The 23,261-nt window shown below is 46.4% G+C and overlaps 1 protein-coding gene across 3 annotated transcripts in view; it reads left to right on the forward strand.

Moving 5' to 3' along the window:
* SEMA5A (semaphorin 5A) overlaps window positions 1–23,261 on the forward strand; it is a 447,525-nt gene that overhangs the window by 330,031 nt on the left and 94,233 nt on the right. The gene's annotated exons all lie outside the window — the stretch shown is intronic.

The following is a 23,261-nucleotide window of genomic DNA, read 5'->3' on the forward strand; positions in this document are numbered from 1 at the left end:
TTGGAGCAAAAGCAGGTGCTGAAATACAGTAAAATTGTGGTACGGTTTCTATGTGGCCAGTACTATTTTCTTGGGATATTAGCAGATTATACAAATATTAGCCAGTGTTGTATATGTCCTTTCATTGAAATGCGTCATGAGGTCTGGTCAGTGGTCAGGGCTGTTTCAATCATAAGCAAGGTTCAGGAGGAGGCAAACCTGGCAGGCTTGGCTAGCAGATGGGCAGTAGGGGTGTGGCCATGGCGTGCACTCTTCACTAGGGCTGTGTCACCCCCCAGGAGGCAAAGAGTCCTAGGTGCCAAAAAAATCTTACATGTAAATTGCAGATCCATGCACCACAGGAACACCCAGCACTATCTGCTGTGTTACAGTTCCATGGGTGGGAGAACAGTAGAGATGGCTCCAGAGAGGGTCAGGAGGGGGGGTGAGGAGGGAAGAGGGGTGTATTGGTGGGGTTCAGGGGGTGTTTTGAGAAAATCAGGACACCAAATAGGTTAGAAAAGCAAGAGAGAAGAGATTCTCAATGCCATATCTGAGATCCACTGTGCCTGTTCCCCCTCAAGAGGCCCCAGGAAAAGATGGAATTTCACATTGAAGAGGATGGCTTTTGGGAATGCTGACCTGGACTATTTTCAGTAGAGATTCCAACTCATGAATCTGGCTTCCAGATTTAAAATATAACTTGAAATTTAAATCTACAGATAAACTTTAGCTCACTGGGAAGAAAAACGGAGGGAGCAAGAGAGAGCGGACCCTGAATGACTGAGGTCCTGAGGGACAGGAGGAGCTGGGGTCATTGTGACCTCAGGGAGGAGGAAGGAGCTGTCTCTGTGCAGACGGGGCCCACACTCCCCTGGGTCGTCCACGGCGCTTTGCTCTGAGCTCCACGGAGAAAAAATACTAGGGTCCCTTCCCACCCTCCCTCCCTGTCCTTCCAAATATCTTTTAAATATAAAACATGCATTTCTGTTGTCATTTGCTGCTGATCATTATTAAGGGTGGGAACATAGTGTGACTTCCAAACTGAAGCTGAGGTTTAAAACCCAACAAACTGGAAATTTCCTCTGGGTTTTCCCAGTGGAATGGACGACACCTCCAGGGGCTGACAAGGCAGGTGTCACTACCCAGGTGTGAAGGGAGCAGGGCGGGAGAACACCTCCACGTCCTCTTCCTGCCTGCAGGCCTGGGAGGGCAGCGGTGCTGTGGCTGGTAGCCCTGGCAGCCTGGGGACTTGTCCACTTTCAGCTGGTCCTACAGCCCAGTTGCCAGGGTGCCCTGGCTTTCTCCTGTTCCCTGGCATTGCTGAGTGTCCTGAATGCAAGGAACAGCATTAATTCTTTGCAATGAGTTTATGTCAGGCCCAATTAAAATGAAAAGTCTGCTGTTGCAAACAATGTAAGATATGCCAAACCACTTAAAATGCTATACCATCAGCGGATTGTTCCATTTGATTAAATGTGGGCACAGTTCTTGCATTTTAATGAGTTTTGTTTTTGAACATGTTTTCTGATTAATTTTTGTGGCTTAAGCTTAGTTTCCTAACCACAAAATAATCTGAAGTTTGTGACTTATGAATTAGTAATTTTCCCAATCTATTTTAAATGGGATTCAGTCGCCCCACTTCCATCTGTGTAGAGTAGCCGATTTGAGGGTTTTCCTCGTGGTCTGCTTTTCCCTCTCTCTCTCCCTCTGTTTGGGATCCGTGTGAGCAGCCTTCCTCTTTCATGTTCTACATGATCCACATTGATTTCAAGTTACCCCACGTAGTAAATAAAGATTGTGATCTATAAATAACAACAGAAAAATACAAATCCTTTCACCTTACCTCTTTTCGTGTAGATCCTACCTGACACAGATGATTCTCTAACTCCTTTTGGCTTAATGTAGTTGATGGAGTTTAAGCTCAGACCAGCTCTCCTCTGTTCACACAGGAATCTGGTTAGTGTGTTAGTGTGTGAGAGGCTGATGGAGGCTTCAGTAGCATTCACCCAGTACGACAGGTCTGTTTTGCAAGTCTAAATCTGCTTCTACAGAGGAACATTCAAAGGTCTTCCTCTATGGAAACATCAGGAGGCAGATCAGGGGGGAGCTTGAGTTATTGACATGCATAACTTAGGAACCTGCTTAAGAAATTGTAGCAGATATCTTTATCCTGGATAAGTCCCTTGTGAGAAGACCCAGCTGACTACTAATTTGATGAGGAATCTACAATTGTTATTGCAAAAGGGATCTTCTAGTTGGTCTGGAGGACATTGGTCTGTAGGTAGTAGAGACTTCCCACTAACTGGTTCCTGCACCTTCATCCACACCCTTTGTTGGGGTTCAGCACATTATACAATTATTACCTGCTTCTGTTAACTAGTCCTTTCCATGCGAAATGCTGGTGTGTCTTAAAAGGTATTTAATTCGTACACTTTTCCACTTGTGGGTCATTCTGGTCAGATCTGAGTGTGAAAATGGAATGTAACTGAATGTGTTTCCTGTGTTCACTGCAGAGTCTTATGAGAATTTTTTTAGGAGACAAACATTCAGCACAGGAGATTCTATCAGTGTTTAAACTTGAGTAATAAGGTTCTGTTGTGGGTTTTTTCCTGTTTTTTTTTTTTTTTTTTTTTTTTCCCATAGTGATCACTTATCAGCTAAAACAGAAGTAATTTATGCTTCAAGGAATACATTCTTAAACTTATTATTGATCTTAGATTTGTGATTATGTTAATTTGAATGAGGTCAGATACAAGGAGGAGCAGCTGTGGCCTGTGGCCCCTGTGACCTTTCTCATTGTCCTCATGCTCAGTTAACCTCCTAGTGGGCTGCTTGGGCTGCACATTAAAACCAAATCCAGATAACCCTTCGTGGACTGAGAGGCAAGGCACCCTTGTAGCACCCGCCCATGGCCCCGCCTGCCTCCGCTGGGCAGCTCAGGGTTCCAGGATGCCCGTGGAAGGGCAGCAAACTGAAGGTGGCCTCAGCGACCCCTGACCCAGCTCTCCAGAGGAACACTGTCGGCCCACTGTGGGTAGGACAAGGGCCACCACATCAGTCACCAGGGAAGGTGCACTCGAGGCACCGACTTCAGAAAACACACAAGAGGAAAGTGCAAGCACACCGCCCCAGATGCAGGCTGCGAACATTCGGGTCCTGAACACAACCTGTCGCATGGAGGTCCGGAGTGGTCAGTTGTCACCGTTTCCCACAGTTTGTCTTACGGGGGCAACTGGAAGACAAGAGCATTTTGTTTTTCGTTTCATTTGTACTGGAGACTGAACCCAGGGATGCTTTACCTCTGAACCACATCACTAACTCTTTTACTTTTTATTCTGAGACAGGTTCTCACTAAGCTGCTTGGGGCCTCACTAAGTTGCTGAGTCCTGTCTCAGTCCAAGTCCCTGGAATTGGAAGAGAATTCAGATTACTCATCTTGTCTGTTCTTCTCAGCCTTTGTCTTCTGTAACCTGAACCCTAAACTCAGGTCTGTGGGGTAATGAGGTTTCAAAGAGACCTTAGCAGCCTATGACTGCTCTGGTCTTCTAGTTTCTATGTGGCTGTGCATTTGCGCAAATCTGGAAGCTTTAAATACTGCTACTCTGACGAATCCACTCCAACCATTGCTGCCCTGGCTTCTCCGAGTCTTTTCATGTGTCATTTTGTAGCTGCTTCTGGAACCACCCTGTCACATCAGTACCCACCCTAGGGAAGCAAGATCTCCAATACCATCCTTACCCATTCACTGTAGTCAATTTGAATCAGGTTCTTTTGGTGGCGAGGAGATCCTTGGTCACTGCAGGGCATGAGGGACGTTTTAACAATGTGTGTTTCTGCTGCCCATCTGTGGTCATCACCTCTGCATTTCTTGACCTCTTTCCTGAGGACAGTCTGACCTGTCTTTCGTTCCATTTTCTGGGATGTGTGGAGCATTCCACGACAGGCCACTTTGAAGGCTACTGCTGGTCAGCTGGCAGAGGGGCTGCACTTGGGTCAGGACCCCACCTCTGAAACCATCAAACGTGTCAGAGCAGGGGCATGTTTCTTCAAGAGGCAGGACCGCTAACCCCTGAGGGGACCCTCAGCTTTACACAGTTGAACTAGTCACTGAGCAGGATATTCAGAAGTGTTAATTTCTGAAGGCTTTGAAACATTGCTGTGATCTTAGCAATTTAAAGCAGCATGCATTTAATTTCAGAGTGTCCCTGGGTCAGGAACCTGTGTGCCACAAGCTCGGTCCCCTGCTCAGGGTCTCACCAGGCTGCCAGCCAGAGGTTAGCAAGAGCTGCAGCCCCGTCTGAAGGTGACTGAAGAGGAATGTGCTTCCAGGCTCACGGAGGCTCTTAGCGAATTCCACTCCCTGGGGCAGATGACAGGGCCCTGGGTCTTGCTGGCTGTTGGTGGAATCCAACTTCATGGCTCACAGGGTGCCCCCTGCACATTCCCACATGGTCCTTTCCCGTGGGGCCACGTACTCCATGCAGCCTTCAAAGAGAGCCCCTTTGCTCCAGCCCCTTTGCTCCAGGAGGCCCAGTAGTCCCTCTTCTAAGGGTTTTCGTGACTGAGTCAGGTCTATGTAGGATAGCCCAGGTTTTGACGAACTCAAACTCAATTTATTTGGAATCCTCTGCAGAGTTCCTTGCATGCTGCCATGTGATGTGACCTAACCCCAGGAATGACAGAGCCAGTCCTCAAGGGGAAGGACTGTCTAAAGGTGGGAATTATGGGAGCATCTTAGGAATCTGCCCACCACAGGAATCTCTTGGATGCCCCCAACTCTTCAGAAACTCCCCTCCCAAACAACATCCTTCAAGTAAAAGTTTCCATTGTGAAAGTGTGAAATTAAATGCAAAGTACTTACCCTTGAGGCAAACTGCTGCTGCCGGAGCTGGGAGAACTGTGCTTATGGAAAGGGAGATGGCTGCTGCAGTGCGACCTGCCCCATTCTGCGCTGTCTGGTCCTCCAGCCGAACTGCTGTGGAAGTGAAGCTTGGGTCCGTTTCCTCCAAGCTCCACGAGCAAATGTTCACAATTTTAAAAAGTCTGGAATGTAGAAGAGGAGGGGAAAGGAAAATGGCATGAGCTCATGACTTCAATAGGTGATCCCCCCACTAAGTAAAACCACATGAACAAACAGAACGGCTCCCTTAAAAACCTAAGAGCCTCTGCTTGCTCCCCTCCAGCTGCCTGGCTCCCTCTCCGCCCATCTGTTCTTGTCCTGTGACCTGGATGTGTGCTCTTGTCCTGATGAGAGGGACAAGCCTGGGCCTGTGGGTTGGTCCCTCTGATGGACAGGCAGTGCAGTAACGGCATCTTTCCTCTGGGGGCGCTGCCTCTCGACACCCACTTTTCCCCAGGCACTTTGAAGGGACTTACACGTTCCTCACAGAAGAGCCTGTCCAGGGCTTGGGTTCATGTGAAGCTCTGGGCACAGGTGCACACGCAGGGCACAGAGGATGCTTGGGACTCCTGGGGACTCGAGGGGTCTGCTGACCCTCCAGCTTCACCACCCCCCGTCCCCTGGCTGGCAAGCGTTCCAGTAGCACATGAAATTGTCATCAGCTGCTCACACGCTCTCTAAGCTGATACATCCGAAAACACAATTCTTAGAACCATAAAATCCGGAATAATTTGATTCTGTTTGATGTATTAACAAATTGAATCTTTGCTCAAGAAAATCTCTCTGATTCACTCTCAGATGGGCACAGGGCTGTCATCCCTCATCCCTTGAAGGGAATGTCATCTGCAGCATATGTCTCTGTAAAATGATTTGATCTGCCATCCAGAACGTGGTATCACAGACTTTCCAAAGGAGCAAGGTTGCCCGGACTCAGTCCCTTGGTGCAAAATGGAATCCCATCTAGTCTCAGCAGCCGCGTTGCCTGTGGGATTTCTAATGCCTTGGTTTTCAATGTCTGCTGCTTCAGTTTCAAACACTGTCATCCTTGTTAACCTGTGTGTGTGGCCCCTGCCTGGGCATGGTGGCCAACCCTTACTAAGCATGCTTAGGCCTTGCCCTCCACACATTGAAATTCTGAAGCCCACATTAGTGCACTGGAAGCGTAGGAAGGAGAGACGCATGGTGAGATGTCATCCTCCAGATGATGTCACACAGCTGAGTGACTGGGAGGGGCAATGCCCATCACTTATTATCAGACCATCCTTTGCAGACGAGGAGAGGGAGCCTTTCTGTAGTAGAGGACCAGAACTGACAGACCAGGGGCAGAGGGTGATGAGGGCAGGAGGTGCCACTGTAGGAAAGGGGATCTCCCTCAGTCCTCCTGGAGAGTGAGCACTTGGGCATTTCCTCCCGCTGGATATCCGCTGTACCCTGCGATTTAGGAAATATGTTGGGGGAGGTGAAGTTATTGACAGTACCCAGATCCACAGGAAAACTTGTCCTGATTGTGGGGAAGACAATCTTGTCAATATCAGACTTTCTGTAATTTGGTAGTTTCAAAAAGTAGCAGAATTCCACAGTGAGATAAGCTGTAAAATTATTTACTGTTTATAATAGTTGCATCTTCTTTTCTTCTTTAAAATGTAGAGATGGATTAAACTATGTGTTATGGTTTAGATATGAGTTATTCCCCAAAAGCTCGTGTGTGAGACAATGCAAGAAAGCTTTGAGGTGAGAAGACTGGGTTATGGCAGCATCAACCTAATCAGCATGGTAATCCCCCGATAGGGATTAGCTGGGTGGCAACTGTAGGCAGGTAGGATAGTGGGTCCCTGGGGTTTATATTTTGTCCTGGGGAGTGAAGTCCTTTCTCTGCGCCCTTGTTGCCATGTCCTGAGCTGCTCTCTCCTTTGCCATACCTTTCCGCCTTGATGTTCTGCCTCACCATGGGTGATCAATAGAGTTGACCATTCATGGACCGAGACCTCTGACAGCAAGAGCACCAAAGAAACCTTTCCTCCTCTAAAATTGTCTGGCCATGTTTTTTGGTCACAGCAGCAAAAGAGCTAACCAAAACCCTGCGTTTCTTAAACGTGGCATTTATGGTCTATAACCTAATGCTATGGATGTTGTGGGGGTCCTTACTGAGGAGCCACACGATTCTCCTAGTGCTCAGGATGGAATGGCGTTTTGAGCTACATTCCTAGGGGCAGACACTCTTCCTGCATGATCCTATTTAATGTACCTGGCAGGTGAATTTGTCTGTCCTTGGAGAAGCTGAGGAGAGGACGTTTGTTAATGAGATATTACATGCAGAATCAGGGCAGCCCAGACCTAACCAATCTCCTTGCCATGGTCTGAATGTGTCCCCTCCAAATTCAAATGTTGAAACCAAGGATATTTGGAGACACCATCCTTGGGAGGTGATTCAGGCGTGAAGACAAGGCTCCTCACGAAGGGGGTCAGCGTCTTACACAAGAGACCGCAAAATCCTTGACCTTCACATCATGCGGAGGACACAGCAAGACAGCGTCCGTGAGCTGGAGGACCCATACCAGACAGACAGTCTTCAGGTGTCTTATCTCGGAGGGGCCAGCTGATAGGCTGAAAAGCATGTCTGCTGTTTTATAAGCCTCCCAGTCTAGAATGCTTTGCTATAGTAGCCCCGAAGGGCTAAGGCACCCCTGAAATTGAGAATACGGGAAATAAAGATCATAGAAACAGTTCTTCATGTAAACCAAAGAAAAATCAGTATGAAGATAGAAACTTGTCTCTGCCCTCTTTGTATTATCTGACCTTAGCAAGTGCTAAATAAATGCTCAGTGTGTAGACCAATGGAAAGTGTTGAGCCCCCTGTCCAGGTGTCCATCTGTCCAACTTAAAATCATCACCAGGATGCCTGTTATTTTACTAGTCACAAGTAGAAAAGCAATGAGGAGTGTTTGCTTTATTTTTCCATTTAAGTGCATTCATTGCAAATTAAATCTCTGGCCATGTGAATAATAATCACCCCTGTTTGGATTTATGAAGGATAAAACCTTAACTGTATTTGAAATTATTAAAGCATCTGGAGATTAAAACAATGTTCAGAAAGGCAGTTCTCATTGCCTATTTTTGTTCTAAGGCCTGTGCTTCAATGACTCTGGTTAGATACATTATATTTTTATTTGTGGGATTAAAATTGAGTTAAGAAAAAGGAAAGGGAAATTTGTTCAAGACAGATTTCTTCCTGTATCCAGTGACCATCTGTTACACATGGTGTGTATGTGAAGCTAGAGTAGTGACGTCCTGTGCTGTAGCAAAGTCCTTCGAGGCCATTCTTTGATAACCCCAGTAGAAGCTGGTTTTATGCCACAGAACTCTTTAGAGATATTTAGTGGTCTTGATTTTCAAATATTTGTGATAATGATAAAAATTGGTAATTAATTACCTGAACACCTAAATATATTTAAGGAATTTTGAAAAAAAGTTCTCACTTTTAATGCGAGTCATCTCCTGTATTAATTACCAGTGTAGGGGCCTCATTTAGACTCTCGATATGATCATTTAATTATTTTGGAAAAAAAAAAAAAAAACAGATCTTGCCTTAAGCAAAAAGAACACTGGCTCAAAACAAAAACAGTTCCAACCAGAGGCCTTGACTCACCACCAGTAAACTAGATCTTTAAAAGCCAGTCCTCACAGTGAGCTGCTGCTCCTGAGGCAAGCTGGAATTTTTCCTTCAATTAGAAATCCTATGAATGTAGGATTGGCATCCTTTCGTCTCTCAGACAGAACTCATTTTTCCTGCCTGGCTTGAGCTGGTTGTCTGGGCTCAACTTGCTGACTGTGATGCACCAGGCCACCTGTCTTGAGGATCCTCTGACTCACAGTCAACCCGCTCCTCTGGGTCTTCAGACCCAGGCCCTCCTGGCCTTGAGCCCAGAGCATCCCAGGGCGCTTGGGCTTGGACTCAGCGGCAACCCTCTTTGTCCTGGTTCAGCTCTGACCTCTTGTCCCTTGTAGTGAACAGGTCTTTGTTGCCTTCTCCTGTGACCTGTGGTCAGCCTTCCTTGTGTGCCTGAGTGCTGGTGTGCTCCTTCCACCCCATGCCACCCCCAAAACAGAGAACCATTCCTGTGTCCTCTGGGCAGTGGCCACTAGCTCTGCCCATTTCCAGGCCCTGAATTCTGGCTCCCCAGTCCTCCATCTGTCTGAGGATAGCCTTTGTACCAGGAGGACATCTACCTGCTGTTGGGATCAGGTGGTCTTTGTTAGTCACACACTTAGGAAAAACAGAAAACTTGGCCAAGTCTCATATTTGCCTTCTGCCCAGTACTGGGCTGGGATGGTGTATGGCCTAGATTGCTACCAAATCTGCACCATGGAAAGATTTGGGAGCCACATGAGAAAGTCAACACCAGAGCCAAGGCGCTGAGGGGTCCTGGGCCGGTGTCAGTTGCAGGGGGCATTCCTTAGGGCCGAGTGTTCTAGCTTTCCGCCTCAGTTCTGTGCCGTGGTTTAGACAGGCACGTGTCCTGCCTGTCCCTGGGACAGCAGCTGGGGTTCCCTTGCCCCCAGGTATTTGGCTCCTTTTTTCAGAGTGCTGATTCCATGTCTAGAAAGCCTACCACCCTCCCACTGCCCCTGCTCATTAATGTCCCGGCTTCAGGCTCACCAGGTCCTGTCGACACTCAAGATGTGTGCTTTTCTCTCACCTCAGACAGCCCCAGTCCCCTCACCAAATGGTGTTTTACAGGAAACGGCAGTGCCGCGGGAGCAGCAGGCCTTCCGGGAGGGATGTGGTCAGGGAGGGGTGGAGGCACGGCAGCTTCTGGCTCCCACCATTTTCCTTTCCCCCTCCCTGTCCCTCTCAGGAGACGGGGGGATTCCATCCCCTATGCCATTAGGAGCTTTTCCTTCCCTCGGAACACCTGCCGCCCCCATATCCAGGCCCATAGATGAGGCGAGGAGGGTGCCAACATCAAACACTGGCAGGACATCCCCCAAAACTAGCACCCCAGTAAAACTGTTCATGAGTGAAAGTGTACATATTTATTAGGTACTCGTCTGAGTCAATCTGGACTGCTGTGACAAAGCACCCTCACGGGGTAGCTCATAAACAGGATGAACTTGGCTCTTGCCCTCCTGGAGGCCGGAATCAGAAGTCAGGATCCCAGCAGGCTCAGGGTCTGCTGGACAGCAGTTGGCCACCTCCTCCCTGTGTTCTCACAGGGGGGAAGGGCGAGTGTCTCGAGGGTGTCTTCCATTAGGTCACCAATCCCATTCATGAGAACCCCACCCTAAATACTGTCACACTGGGGAGAAGGATTTCTGAAGATGTGCAAATATTCAGCCCACTGCAATACATATTCCCCTTCTTTTGTTTTTTATAGTGACTCATTTTAATATATTGCCATCTAAGAGTAGGCTCTGCGATAGGCATATGGGGAGGGCATCACGTAGTACAGGGGACATGTGCACAGATGTTCCCCAAAATGACTTTTTATAAGCAAATAATTTTATTCATACAGAAGTTTTCCATTTTAATAAGATTGTTAATACATATATAACACTATTTAAAATATATACATAAGACACAAACGAGAGGAACCTGGGGAGCTTACTCCCAGGTCAGTTAAGGGAGGACTTAGGGGGGGCCCCTGGCACTGTGCCCAAGCCCACGCCCTTTCCCCAGAGTGCACACCATGAATTTTGCTTTTATGATTTCCTTGCTTACTTTATAAGTTCATGTTATTCATCATTTCTAAATGGTAAGGATTTTATATAATTTTGAGATTTAGGTGAGAGGACTGATGCATTATTTCGAAGCTTCTCCCTTTTTCTCCATTTATCCATGTTCACGCGTGCAGTTATTCAGTTCCACTGTCATCCAGTTGTCCATCATTTACTTGCATCTCTGGCAGTTCCCTTGATTGGCGTTTGACTGGCCATCAGAAGGGGTGCTGTCTCCACCTGTCCAGGGCTTTACTTGGCAGAACCTCAATCGTGATAGCCCTCGAAGTGACGTCCTGGAGCGTACACGGCTGTTCACTACCGCGGGGAACAGCCCGACAGGTCAAAGCCACCAGCCTGCCCGTGGGTGCAGGAAGTCTGTCTCAGTGCACAGACTTGCCTTGCATGTTGCTGGGGTCGTGTTCGAGAAGCGCTGCACAGGTGATTTCCTCTTGGTGCAGACATGGAGGGCACTGACGTAAGCCTCCATGGTGTAGCTACTGCTTGCCAGGCTGCCGGGCGTGGCCTGTGGCTCCTAGGCTGCGACCCGTGCAGCATGTTCCGGTGCTGAGCTCCAGAGACACTTAAGTATTTGTGCATCTAAACTTGGAAACGGTGCAGGAGGAACACTGGGACGCAGGAGCTTTCAACACCATTGTCATCTATGACCACCATCGTACGTGGTCCACCATGGACCAAAATATCATTATGCAGCAGCTGACTGTATGTGTAACCAGTTCCTGGCCCGGGCTGTGAAGCTGCTGTTGCTGACTGATCGAGGACTGGGGTCTCCTTTCCAGTGTCTTGCAGAGCTCTGCAGTTTATTAATTGACCCCAGGATGATATTGCACACACTCACATGAACTACGTGATTCCCCTGGCTCCAGCCCAGTGCACAGCCTTCCTAAGGACACTGGATCTTGCCTGTCCACTGGCCACATCCTTAATCTCTGTTCAGGCCACCGTCCCCCCTCACCAGCTCTCATTACCTTTCTCTGCTGGCAAATGCCCGCTCCCCACTTCAAGGTACACTTGAAAGGTGCTTTTCTCTCCACCACCTTCTACCAAGGCTGCTTCAGCATTTCTCCCTGAATGTCCCAGAAACCCAAGCTCCTCACACCCTGCCTTAGTTCACATAGCCCCTGCCTGGTCCCTCGCACTCCTCCCCAGCCTGGTTCCCTCCCTTCTGTCAGGCCGGGGTGGGAAGCCGAGCACAAACGTTTGAAACCCCCCAGAAAGCACAGTCCTGTTCCTACTTGGTCTAGAAGAAGGTGGGCCTTGTGATTCCTGACTTGTGAGTGGATGTGCATCAGGTACTGAGGCTCAGCACTCCCTGACAGAGCACCAGCAGGTGGAAAGGACTTCTTCCAGATGAGGCTTTCCCTAGGGTCCAGGAGGTCAGGGACATTGAGTCCAAGGCCAGACATCAGAGCATCCTTGGAAGAAAATATTCTTACAGCAAGCACTAAACCAGAACATGACCTGAATGTATTCTCAATTAATGAACAAAGGAAGTCATTAGCATTGACCCAAGACAAGTAGTTGTCAGTTCTGAGTCAGCAGTTGACAAAGGGACAGCTTCATCTGCATGGCCCACCTGCAGGCCCCAGCAGCCTGTGCTTGAAACAGCCCTGAGCCCTGTCCCTCATGGGTGTGGAAATTAGAAGAAGGAATTTAGTCCTTTACAGAGGCCACACCAAAGCTGCTCTACCCTGCTGGAAGCTTTGGCTTCCCGTTGGAGGTTGGTCTAGAGAGCCTCTCATACAGCGGCTTTCCTGGGCACAGGGACAGAGCAAAACCAACAACAGAAGTGTCATGTCGGGAGCAGGCCTGAGCCGTCCAGCTGTGCAGGTCCCATCAAGGCACATCTGGCTCTACTGCTGGAAGGAAATCCAGGTGATACGTATGGAGCAATGGGCTGCCACCCGGTGGACTCACATGGCTAGAGGCTGGTCAGACGTCCTAGGTACCCAGTCCCTGACCAAGGCCAGTGGCTTTACGCAAGTTAACAAACAGGCAGGTTAATGAACTAACTGGGATGAAGAGAAGGCACATTATTTATCATGTGAAGTTTAGGATACACAAGAAACTTTAAAGAGGTTATCCTTAACTTTTATTTATTTGTTTATTTTTCAAATTAAAATTGTGTATATTGGCCTGGGGTGTAGCTTTGTGGTAGAACTTTTTTTCATTTTTAACTTTTTTTATTTTTTTATTTTTACAGACTGCATTTTGATTCATTGTTCACAAACAGGCTACATCATTTTGTTTCTATGGTTGTGCACAATGTAGATTCACACCATTTGTGTAATCATACATGTACATAGGGTAATGGTGTCTGTCTCATTCTACTATCTTTCATATCTCCCTCTCATTTCCCTCTACTTAAAGTTCCTCCATTCTTCTCTCACCCCTCCCACTTCCCACCCCCATTATATATCATCATCCACTTATCAGGGAAAACATTCAGCCTTTGGTTTTTGGGGATTGGCTTATTTCACTTAGCATGATATTCTCCAGATCCATCCATTTATCTGCAAATGCCATAATATTATTCTTCTTTATGACTAAATAATATTCCATTGTGTATATATACCACAGTTTCTTTATCCATTCATCTGTTGAAGGGCATCTAGTTTGGTTCCACAATCTAGCTATTGTGAATTGAGCTGCTATGAACATTGATGTGGCTGTGTTACTGTAGTATGCTGATTTTAAGTCCTTTGGGTATAAACCAAGGAGTGGGATAACTGGGTCAAAAGGTGTGTCCATTCCAAGTTTTCTGAGAATTCTCCACACTGTGTTCCAGTGTGGCTGCACCAATTTGCAACTCTACCAACAATGTAAAAGTGTACCTTTTTCCCCACATCCACACCATCATCTATCATTGCTTGTAGAACTTTGCTAGCATGAGGGAGACCCTGGATTTGAACCTCAACATTGAAAAACATGTATGTCTTAAGGTATAGCACTTGATGATTTGTCTGGCATGGTCATGTGACATGGTCACATGATCAAGCTAATTAACATGCCTATCACCTTCTATGATTACCATTTTCTTTTTCTTTCTTTTGTTTTTCCTTCTGGAGGAGTGAGGACATGTCTACCTTCTTAGCGTATTTCAAGTGTACAATGTGCTATTGTTAACTTTTGTCACCATGTTGTGCATTAGAACACCAGGACTTTCCATGCAGCACACTGAAACACTTTGTCATTAAATGTAAGGAGTGTGCAATTTGGGCAGGGGAACTGAGTCACTGAAGTCATGAGGTTACTGGGGAATTACACAGATTCCTGCCAAATGGAACCCTTCAGATGCTGCCAGTGTGCTAGCAGTTCAGAACGAAGACAGAAGTGACATGCACTGTGTCCGTTAGAAAAGCACTGGACGAAGAGCCTAGGGAACCCTAACCCTTTCCAGGTCCTTAAGTCAGATACGCCCTTCGCCTCTTATGGGCTGGGTGACACTGGGAAACGATGTCGCCTTTGTGAGTGTCTGTTTCTGCATGTGTTAAATAAGAATCACGCTGCTATGACACACAGCTTCTCACTGGAATAAAGCAAGAGATGTGTACCCACTCCTGTCGTTCACAAGTGGGTATCCACACCCTGCCCGCTGGCTTTTCCAGAGTGCCTAGAATTTTTAAGGTACTGGAAGGAGAGCTTCTGGGATGAGGGACTCTTGGTCCTGGCTCCGCTCATTCGCCAGCTTCCTGGCCACGATCAGCCCCAGGAGTGCTGCTCCTGAGCAGGAGTGCAGCACGCTGCGCCGACCGGGGCACTGCCAGCCCTGGTGACAGACTGAAGCCAGCCGCCCCGGGTGTTGGTCCAGGATCCTCCTAGATGTCTTGCGTGGGTCACCTGCACTTCTTGTGGACGACGTTGGTCCCCTGGCCCCCTGCAGACCTCTTGAATCCCAGCTGCAGGGGCTGGAGCCCAAATGTCCCCTGCAAAGTTTCTGTATAACTTCTACAGTCATGAAATTTGGGACCCTGCCTGCAGGCTCAGAGCGCTCTTCTTGCCATACCTTTTCTCAAATTCCTCCCTACCACCGGCATCAGCATCCCACCTCTCAGGCGACTTTCCCTAAGTAGGTAACAAGGGAGGTGCATAGAAATTTAGGGGCAATTTGTCTAATCAAGTTCTCAAAATAAGTGATGTGATTTTTATTGTGTTTGTTTTCCTGCTTTTGTTTAGTATGAAACAGAAAGATTGAAAGGGAATAGCTCAAAACTAAGCTTATAAGAAAAGCTTCCAGGCCATATTGAAATCCTGCAGACTCGGTAAACCCTGACTGATAGCCAGTCATATAACAAGCAGATGAAGCATCACAGATGAGAAAAGACTCAGCTGTTGATGCTGAGGAGCACACATGCCAGGCAGGAGGTGACAGACGTTATCCTAAGGCTTAACCCAATACCCTACCTTAGTGGCTGGAAGACTAACCTTCCATGAGTCCACAGATTTGGGGAGGACTGGACTGGCCTGCAAGGTCAGAGCATCCCAGAGCAGAGATGTGGATGTTGGCCCAGGGGCCTGGGAGATGCTTCCTGGTGGAGAAGGTGGGGAAGGACCTTCCTGGGAGAAGCCCCAGGACACACAAGACATGCAGATAGCCAAAGGCCTGGGTGTGGGGAAAGGATGAGGCATTTCATTAGCTGGAGTTGGGAGGTGGAACTGAATGGCAGGATGGCCCATGGATCCAGGATTTCAGCTAGGAGGACAGATTTGGTCCTAAGGGGACAGGCTGAGTTCTGTTTTGGAATCACTGAGTCCCTGTCACATGTGGTAGGCAGGTCTCACAGTGCATGGAAATCTGTCTTTGAAGCAGGAAAGGTTTGAACCAGTAATAGAGAGCTCAGCTCATCTCTGCAGCCATGGCAATGGGTGTGACCACAGCCAAAGGACGCTCACAAGGACTCCTGCTACAAGACAGCTTGGAACACCAGGCACTAGAGTATAATTGCCATAATGTAGCAACTTGGGAAAAATGACAAAATAATGTTCTTATTCCATTCAGGAAAGAGCTCTCATTCTTCTTTTAAATTAATGTTGCAGAAGTGCAAAAGTGCTTAGCATAGATTTTTCTCTACCATCTCAATCAACAACTAATGGGACCAGACATGGTATAAATCTCACCACTGGGGGTGAGAGGGAAATGTAGCCCGTGTCTTCCTGCCGGGTGACTGTCAGAGAAGGGCTGCCCACAGTGCCAACTGGGTAGTTGTTTTGTAATTTAGAGACAATAAATCTAAGGCAACTAATTTCCTTTTAGAAATTTGAATTGCTTCCTTAACAGAAAGACTGGAGCTAGACTTAAGCTGTGGTTTAGAGGAGAGCTTCAGAAAGCATACCCGGAGGACTCCATTAATTGCACTCTTGTTTTAAATGTAATATGGTCTTTATTCACAGGAAACTCCAGTGGCAAATTTCCTCTGAGCACCAGCTTATGATTTAGCACACTGAAAGGAGCTTTTGAGGTTTTGCTTTGCAAGGCAGTAGAAGCCACGGGGAAAGATCATTTCCCCTCCTGGCTTACATGGGGCCAATGCTAATGGAGGCAGGGAGCTGGCTGATTTCAGACAAAACTGAATGGGACTTTTCATCTGCAGGCCAAGTGGAAGCAGGAAAACAATAGTGACTCGTATAGAATGTGCCCCAGGAGTGTGCACATTCACACAGGTTACTCACTCAGTGGCCTGAATGCTGGGAGCTGGTACCTGGAGAAGGACACACAGGGAGGCTAGTAACAATGCCTCAGTCACAAAGCCTGCAAGCATTGGAGCTGAAGTCTAACCTGGGGTCCCCAGTGTCCCCACACTGCACCATGAGCACTACCTGAGCACCTACTGTGTGCTTGGCATTGTCCTGGGATCCAGTGTGACCACAGGAATCAGACAGGCTGTGTGTCTCAGTGCCTGATTCCAGAACTTATATGTTGAGGGGCAGACCTCGGAGGATGTGGTTTAAAATAATACTTTGGTATTAAAGCATGTTACATTTAATCTATGACTAGGAATGTTTAAACTGGCTAACATATTCTTCTTGGGGAAAAAATAAGCCATTAGTTGAATCTGACAACTGAGTTAATTAAAATCTTTTCAGACATGTACTAGCCAGGAAGACCTGCTTTTTTTCTCTGAATTCCCTTTCTACTACACAAATGTAATGCTGAGCACCCAGACCAAGACCAAATTAATTCATTTGCTCAATTAGAAGTTAAGAGGAAGAACTTTGGTCGTGTATTAGCTGTCTGCTGCTTTGGGATAACGACCTGCTGAATTGGTGAACTTTATATAATGATCTGTTGCTATGGTGACGAGTTGCCTGGTGAGTGGGGAGGGGGGTCTCATCATTATCTCACTGATAAGGCCTGGAACCAGAGCAGATGCAGATACAAAAGGTTTTCTTCACTCTGCGGTAACTGGGGTGATGAGACAAACACTAAAAATACCTCTTTGGACACAGTGGCACAAAATCAAATAGTGTTGAATGCATAATTGGAAATAAAATAATTCAGCTTCCCTAGGTTGGTGCTCTTGGTGTCCACAGTGAATCTCCACCTGTCACAGGTGACCCTGATGGAGACATTGGCTGTCTCTTTCAAGGTTTCATCCCTCCCGAGGATTGGGCACACCGAACGCTGAGTAACAAACAGTCTCTTAAAACAGCAAAAGTAAGAAGAACAATAAAAATCAGAGCACAGATGATAGCTTTACATGTTCAAGGCTTTTCATAATCCCTTCATTTTTATATCCCATCTTCCTGAAAAAAAAATTCCTTTACTTTTTGATATGAATTTTTTTCTTTTCCTACCAAGTGAACATTTTCATAAATGTCAACTACATTGTAACTCCACCTTCTAAACCTGATTATTGCATCTGAGAGGAAGCATATTTGTCCTGTGTTTTGGAAGTGTGTCAGGCAGCTCTTTCTAACACAGATAAGTCTCCTAGAATCTTCTCTCCTGCCTCAGGCTCTCCGGAGCATTGGGGTTTAAACCCCTGGGTTCCTTGAACACAGTGATTCTCATGTAGACGTCCTTTAAGTATTAATTTTGTCCTCACTAAGCTTTAGTGGATTACAGAACACTGTCAGATCACAAGCAAGTCTAAAAAGCCAAACATTATTTTTACCCAGAGTAAATGTTACATTGTGTTGACCATGTTTCTTTTCCGTTCCTCTCTCCATCCTTGGTTATCTTCCTCTCTTCCTGAAATATATTTGTTTTTGTGAATTTTTGAAATAGTAATATAAATAAAATGTCAGAAATTCCCCTAGAAGGAATCCACTATGATCAGAGAACATTTCCTCACATACCAGAAAGTTCATTCTTCAGTGCTCATTCAATCCTAATTTCCCCCAAGCTCTCCAGAGGCATTAACAGAAAGGTCTTAAGCATAGGCACCGTCCATATTAATCATTACATAATAGTCATCAAAATGCAGCACGTTGGCAAAATTTTACCTGCCCTGTATCATCCTTTCCTACTTTTATAGATCGGATTTAAACACACAGGGGTTTAAGTAAAACTTAGGGAACTACTAGAAAATAATAAGCTATAATTATCATGAGTCACAGAAGGTTAAAATTTGTTTTCAACATATAATTTATAAGATGTCTGCATTAGAACTTGAGTTATAATTTCTTCAGGAACAATAGAAAAATCATTTATGGTCTAGTTCTGCAATTGCTCTGAGAAAATGAGTTGTCAAATCTATTTTTGTATTTCCTAGTTTCGATAAGGAGCATGTAGATTGGTCTGCTGTGGCTGCCACAGCAGCATCCCACAGCCTGGGTGGCTTGAGGACAGCTTTGGAGCTGAAAACACAGGGTCAGGCTGGGCAGGTTCTGTTCTTCTGCATCCCCCGTGGCCCGTAAGTGACGGCCTTCTCGCCCTGTCCTGCACATGGCTGTGTCCTCATCTCCTGTTCTTACATGGTACCCTCAGACAGGACGAGGACCACACTGATCTCCGTTTGCCTTAACCATCATTTTAAATACCTTATAGCAAATGCAGTCCCCTTCAGAGCCCTGAGGACTAGCATTCCCACACATGGGTTTTGGTGAACACAATAGTGCCCGGAGCAGTCCCTGCCGGCTGGAGGGGACAGCTGCATGCTAAGTGAGAGATCATTACACTTGGATCCATTTAGCTTGACCACCCCTGTCAAGATGAAAAATGGAATCCTGATGAAACTATTAAATCCACTTTAGCCACTTGAACACTGAAAATTGGAAAATATCTGCTATTTTCTCCCAAAGCCAAAAATACAATTTTCCATCAGTAATAATTGAATATTGTACAATAGAGCTTACATAACATAGAGCAAATAGTTATTTAGGAGTCTTACTTTTATTGCAAACTTTACTATTTATGCAAAATTTTTGTTCCTTAGATGCTACTTTTTTAAGGGAAACAAATCCAAGTTTTTACATTCTTTGTATTGGTCTATTCTCTCACTTCCCTCATAAGCTCATGGAAATGGGAGCTGAAGGCTGAGGGAGAAGCCAGCCCTGGGGGGCACAGCTCCTCCTGTATACTAGTTACCCCTGTACAAAAGCCACGATGAGACAAGCATGTGACTGAAGCACAGTTCCATCTTTAACGATTACTATTTAATATGCTGTTTCATCAGTTCAAATGACTATTCAGGAGCTCATCAGCCATACTATTGCCAATGCACTATTTTGTAATTATGTGTAATACTTTTTATACTTAAAAAAAAAATACTTTCAGCAATTCTTGTGCAAGCATTAGATCCGTACGGAAAGGACCTAAGCTCTGGCTCAACAGTCTGATCTTTGGACTTGCTTAATCTTTCTAGGCCTGCTTTAAAAATTAAAAATAATTCTTTGCCTTTGCCTTCCAACTATGACGTTCTGTTTCTGTCTGAAAGGCTAATTTAGAAAATGTAAAGATAGAAGATGTTTCATAGAGATGGCCACAGCCCTGGGGGTCACTCATGTTTTCCTGCAGGAATTTATCTTATTGGATTAGGAGATTGACCTCATTTCTTACACTAGGGGGGAAAATGATCTACATTTCCTACAATTTTCTGTTTGTCCATCAGGCTCTACACCTGCACTTCTCTTTCCTTGTTTAGTTTAGGAAGAAATAAAGTTTAGTTAAAGGATAAATGAATCATGGGTTCTGTTTTGTTTTGATTTTCATTTGCTTTGCTCTGTTGTGGTAGTCAGTTTTCTGTCACTATAACAACCACTGGAGGGAATGAATTTATGAAGAGAAAAGGTTTACTTTTGCTCACCGTTCTGAAGGCTCCAGTCTGTGATTGGTTGGCCCATTGGTTTTGGTGGGGAATGCCTGGCAAAGTAAAAATATTCCCTTCATGGACAGGATGTAAAAGAGAGGAAAGGAGGTCACAGGGTCCCACAGTCCGAGTTGTGGACATACTCCCATGACTTAAAGACCTTCCACGGGGCCCCCCTCCTGAGGGCTCCACCACTGCCCAGGAGCACCTCTCTGGTGAAGCTGGTCATGTTGTGGGTTTGGGGTCGTCTCCTGTAGGGTGAGGAGCAGAGTGGGGCGTTAGGCACCTGGCTCTGCAGGACAGCACCCAGGACATCTGTGTGGCTCTCTATGCATCTGCCATAGCCACAGCCTTCCAAGTGTGGCTACCATGAATAGAAACTGTTGCAAGTGTAAAGCATGCCTGTAGTACAAAGAAGCAAAATATGTACCCAATCATCTTATATAGATCATACAATGAAATACGCATGCTATAATGTTTTGGACCCCTTAGATTAAATAAAGTATTTGAATTAATTAATTCTTATATTTCTCCCCCCTCCCAACTCCCGGGAAAACTTAAAGTCACTTCTGTGGATTCTAGTATGTCTCCGTTGGATGGCGCTGGTCTGGATAAATCCCTCTGGCTCCCCCCTGACAGCAGTGCTGGGAGGTTTGGGGGTTCATCATTGTGGCTGCTTCCCAGTCTCAGATGCCTGCTGCTCTGTTCCTCGAAACGTGTTCGGAGTCTGTCCTGGCAGCTTTATGACCACACTCTGCTCTAAAAACATCATTTCATTTAAACTCAATTTTTCTTTTATTTCCTGCTGAAAAACACATTTTTTTCTTTTCAGTTCCCACAGTGTGCTTGGTAACTCATTTGCCGAGGATATGAACCTATTTTCCTGTGGGTGGAGGTTGGAGAAGCAAGTCTCACTGTTCCACGGATCATTTCTTGTGGCTGGAATTCTTTGGGGGAATTTCTTCCTGTCTTTTTCAAGTTACACTCCAGTCTCTTGATAAGTATTGTGTAAATATTTCTTCCCCAGTAGTCATGTTGAAAACTGAATTTACACTGGCTTGGTGACAATGTGCAAACCTTACCTTTGCAGCTCATTTGCACTTAGACTCTTGCTTTTCCCTTTGGGCATGATCCTAATGGCTCAGACTGTTGAGGTTGAAGTGATTGTCTCTGCTATTATGGTAATTAGGTTTAACCCATGCATTTCCTGCTTGCCATTAGACTTATGCCTGGTCTTCCAAGACTTACTGGTCACCAGCAACATATGGTGATCCGTACGGAGAAGAGCTGGGCTGTCTCCACCAGCAAACACAACAGGAAACCCTTTCCATGTTGGAGGGATGGTCTGGTGATGGTGGGCTGTACCATCTTGTGGCTCTGGGCTGTTGTCCTTTTCCCTTATTCCTGGACGTGTTCATTGGGAAGTGTGCACCCCCGACTCATCCACAGTTAGTTGTTGGAGTTTGTCTTTGCAGGTCTTGCTTTGACACAAAATGTAAGGGCGCAGGGATGCTGGCCACTGTGCATGGGTGCCCATGTTGGCAGTTTTCCTCGGGAGGGAGTGCAGCATGATGCCTTCTGGAGTAGATGCCATGCACTTGTCCTGCAGATGGGCAGCAGATGGCCACTCCTACAGATCAAAGTGTTGACTTCCTTCTCCTCACCTGGGATGGTCCAGCTGATGACTTCTATAAGAGTTCCAGATGCAGCCAGGGAAGTAGAGCTGGAGATCTAGGGAAAGCCAGGTGACAAAGGTGTTCCAGTCCCAGGCAGTGGAAGAGAAGAGCGGCAAAGAGTGGGAGGACAAGGAGCAGGTGTGGGGAGAGGTGGGGGGTAGCAGGACCTTGGGGCTCAGTTCCTGGCATCGGAGTGAATGGCACTGCTGTACTGTAAAGGGTCCGTAGGAGGTGGTTTGCAGGGACAGAGCCAACACTCCAGAGTGCAAACTGGGCCAGGAAGTCAGACATGGTTGCCATCTTTCGGGAATCCCCACTGCGGAGCGAGGCCTCAACAGAGGATGTGAGAGTACAGGAGAAGGTTCAGGCAGGGGAAGGAGAGGCTGGGGAAACAGAGGAGGGTCCTGTAACGCTGCAGGAGGGCAGGGGAACCCAGAGGGTATCGTCAGGTGACCAGATGCAGGAGACGAAGGAGACGCAGCAGAGCCTGGGTCGGAGGCCAGCACATGGACCCACACAGGGCACCTTTGGCAGAGTGTTAAACCCTGTCATTTTGTCAACTTCCTTCAGCTGCAAAATCAGATAAAAGGTGTGCAGAAAGTTTTTAACCAATGATAACAAGCCAAATTATTACAGATCTTGTAAATTTGGGTTCTTTCTGCAATTGCTTAAGGATCTGAAGCACATATGATATTGGCATTTGGGCTATTATTAGTTTGGACAGGTTTCTTGGAGTGATAATCCATCAATAAAATAAATAATAAGCAACAAGACGTCTTTGTGAAAGTGTTGAATAGGATTGAGTTCTGTCACCCGCATTACCATGCCACGCTAGTGAGAAAACAGCATGAAGGTCACAAAAGGGTCTTCTGCAGCAGGGTCCCAATTGCATGTGCTAAAACGTCCATGGCTGCCTCTCTCCTGCCGCCTCGTCCCCTCCCCTGTCCTCCCTCTCCTGTTCTAGCTCATGCACACAACCACAGTCTCTTCTGAGACAGGGACTGGTTTTAATCATCCCCAAATGCAGCATATGTCAGTATATTCTTAACTTTTGCCAAAAGTAGCGTACTTAACCTGCTAGCTTGAAATAAAATTAAGCAATGACTTATTATATCTGTATATATGACTGTGCAACCAGTTCATAATTAATCAATAAGTACTAGTTTGAAATGTTTAAGATACACATTTTAAATAAATCTAGGCTAATTCAGGTATGCATGTGTATTTTTCTTTAAATACAAATGGCCTCAGTTATTAAGGACTTTCATGGACACGGGAAAAATAAAAAGTATTTTCTGACCAAAATCTTTTTTGATGAAAATTTCTCAATTTTTGTTTCAGGTTTTTGAATTTCTTCTTAACCCAATATTGTGTTTACAAATTAAGAGTTGCAGTGTTTTGAAACTTGGTATCTTGAGTTTTCTTCAGTTATGTGTTCGTGATGATTGCATGTCCTTGGTGATGGGTCTTGCAGGTGCTTCTAGAAGTCTGGATTTCAGTGTCTGGATTTGCAGGCTGGCAGCAGTGGAGGCCACAGCACAGGCACCAGAGGGAGCCGTGTGGGCTAGAAATCTGTCCCCCTGATGTAGGCGCAGGCCATGTCATGCCCTCACCAGCAAGTTGAAGGACCTGCTCCGCGCCCCTCACAGCCTGTCTGGGGAGTCTGCTGGATTCAGCGTGCCCTCGCCCTTGGGTAGTGCTAGTGACCCGGCTCAT

This window comes from Sciurus vulgaris (genome assembly GCF_902686455.1).
Source record: "Sciurus vulgaris genome assembly, chromosome: 6".
NCBI lineage: Eukaryota > Metazoa > Chordata > Mammalia > Rodentia > Sciuridae > Sciurus > Sciurus vulgaris.